This window comes from Hippoglossus hippoglossus, chromosome 23 (genome assembly GCF_009819705.1).
Source record: "Hippoglossus hippoglossus isolate fHipHip1 chromosome 23, fHipHip1.pri, whole genome shotgun sequence".
NCBI lineage: Eukaryota > Metazoa > Chordata > Actinopteri > Pleuronectiformes > Pleuronectidae > Hippoglossus > Hippoglossus hippoglossus.
The window spans coordinates 1,638,698-1,641,197 of NC_047173.1; the positions used below are offsets into that span (position 1 = coordinate 1,638,698).

At 41.6% G+C, this 2,500-nt stretch overlaps 5 non-coding genes across 5 annotated transcripts; all 5 read left to right on the forward strand.

Annotated features, from left to right (window-relative positions):
• Nucleotides 1-371: 371 nt before the first annotated feature.
• trnap-ugg lies at nucleotides 372-443 on the forward strand. Its single transcript has one exon. It is a non-coding gene; the product is annotated as a tRNA-Pro (tRNA).
• A 369-nt stretch (nucleotides 444-812) lies between these two features.
• trnap-ugg lies at nucleotides 813-884 on the forward strand. The gene has a single exon. It is a non-coding gene; the product is annotated as a tRNA-Pro (tRNA).
• Nucleotides 885-1,238: 354 nt separating this feature from the next.
• On the forward strand, nucleotides 1,239-1,310 carry trnap-agg. Its single transcript has one exon. It is a non-coding gene; the product is annotated as a tRNA-Pro (tRNA).
• A 337-nt stretch (nucleotides 1,311-1,647) lies between these two features.
• On the forward strand, nucleotides 1,648-1,719 carry trnap-ugg. Its single transcript has one exon. It is a non-coding gene; the product is annotated as a tRNA-Pro (tRNA).
• Nucleotides 1,720-2,073: 354 nt separating this feature from the next.
• Nucleotides 2,074-2,145, forward strand: trnap-agg. The gene has a single exon. It is a non-coding gene; the product is annotated as a tRNA-Pro (tRNA).
• Nucleotides 2,146-2,500: the final 355 nt, after the last annotated feature.

Here is a 2,500-nt window from a genome sequence, read left to right on the forward strand (position 1 = left end):
CCACTTCAGCAATGACAACAAACTTTCCCTGAAAATAGACTGTCCAACTAAGTTCTAATTAATTGACCTAGGACTAGAATTGGGCTAAACTCTAAAGATCAATGTAGACTCCACAAGGGTTAACCTGTGAGGAGGCTGAGAAAAACACTCAATGAAAATAAGTCAGACTCTTTAGCGATATACAATGGAAATATCAATATACAGCCATTAGAGCTTTAGTGTTGCTAACATTGTCAGCAGGAGACAGTAGGTATAGTATACCTATTTTAGTGATTGTACAGAAATGAAAGGCCAGGATGTTTCATTCCTACTTGATCAATATCCAACAGTGTTTGCCGAAATGGCTGCTTTCGGAAGGTTCTCATCTGTGTGGCTCGTTGGTCTAGGGGTATGATTCTCGCTTTGGGTGCGAGAGGTCCCGGGTTCAAATCCCGGATGAGCCCATTTCAGCAATGACAAAAAACTTTCCCTGAAAATAGACTGTCCAACTAAGTTCTAATTAATTGACCTAGGACTAGAATTGGGCTAAACTCTAAAGATCAATCTAGACTCCCCAAGGGTTAACCTGTGAGGAGGCTGAGAAAAACACTCAATGAAAATAAGTCAGTCTCTTTAGCGATATACAATGGAAATATCAATATACAGCCATTAGAGGTTTAGTGTTGCTAACATTGTCAGCAGGAGACAGTAGGTATAGTATACCTATTTTAGTGATTGTACATAAATGAAAGGTCAGGATGTTTCATTCCTACTTGATCAACATCCAACAGTGTTTGCCGAAATGGCTGCTTTCAGAAAGATGCCGTTTACGTGGCTCGTTGGTCTAGGGGTATGATTCTCGCTTTGGGTGCGAGAGGTCCCGGGTTCAAATCCCGGACGAGCCCTTTGCCACATCGACTCCAAACTCTCCCTGAAGATGGACTGTCCAACTAACCTAGTCTTAATTGACCTAGGACTAGAATTGGGCTACATTCTATAGATCAATGAAGACTCCCCAATGGCCACCTCTGAAAAGAGGGTGACAGAAAAATGTCAATCAAAATAAGTCAGACTCTTTAGAGATATACAATGGAAATATCAATATACAGCCATTAGAGGTTTAGTGTTGCTAACATTGTCAGCAGGAGACAGTAGTATGCCTATTTTAGTGATTGTACAGAAAAGAAAGGCCAGGATGTTTCATTCCAACTTGACCAACATTGCCGAATTGGCTGCTTTCGGATGGTTCTCATTTGAGTGGCTCGTTGGTCTAGGGGTATGATTCTCGCTTAGGGTGCGAGAAGTCCGGGGTTCAAATCCCGGACGAGCCCACTTCAGCAATGACAACAAACCTTCCCTGAAAATAGACTGTCCAACTAAGTTCTAATTAATTGACCTAGGACTAGAATTGGGCTGAACTCTAAAGATCAATGTAGACTCCCCAAGGGTTAACCTGTGAAGAGGCTGAGAAAAACATTCAATGAAAATAAGTCAGACTCTTTAGCGATATACAATGGAAATATCAATATACAGCCATTAGACAGTAGGTATAATATACCTATTTTAGTGATTGTACATAAATGAAAGGCCAGGATGTTTCATTCCTACTTCATCAACATCCAACAGTGTTTGCCGAAATGGCTACTTTCGGAAAGATGTCGTTTACGTGGCTCGTTGGTCTAGGGGTATGATTCTCGCTTTGGGTGCGAGAGGTCCCGGGTTCAAATCCCGGACGAGCCCTTTGCCACATCGACTCCAAACTCTCCCTGAAGATGGACTGTCCAACTAACCTAGTCTTAATTGACCTAGGACTAGAATTGGGCTACATTCTATAGATCAATGAAGACTCCCCAATGGCCACCTCTGAAAAGAGGGTGACAGAAAAATGTCAATCAAAATAAGTCAGACTCTTTAGAGATATACAATGGAAATATCAATATACAGCCATTAGAGGTTTAGTGTTGCTAACATTGTCAGCAGGAGACAGTAGTATGCCTATTTTAGTGATTGTACAGAAAAGAAAGGCCAGGATGTTTCATTCCAACTTGACCAACATTGCCGAATTGGCTGCTTTCGGATGGTTCTCATTTGAGTGGCTCGTTGGTCTAGGGGTATGATTCTCGCTTAGGGTGCGAGAGGTCCCGGGTTCAAATCCCGGACGAGCCCACTTCAGCAATGACAACAAACCTTCCCTGAAAATAGACTGTCCAACTAAGTTCTAATTAATTGACCTAGGACTAGAATTGGGCTGAACTCTAAAGATCAATGTAGACTCCCCAAGGGTTAACCTGTGAAGAGGCTGAGAAAAACATTCAATGAAAATAAGTCAGACTCTTTAGCGATATACAATGGAAATATCAATATACAGCCATTAGAGCTTAGTGTTGCTAACATTGTTAGCAGGAGACATATAGTATACCTATTTTAGTGATTGTACAGAAATGAAAGGCCAGGATGTTTCATTCCTACTTGATCAACATCCAACAGTGTTTGCCGAAATGGCTGCTTTCAGAAAGATGCC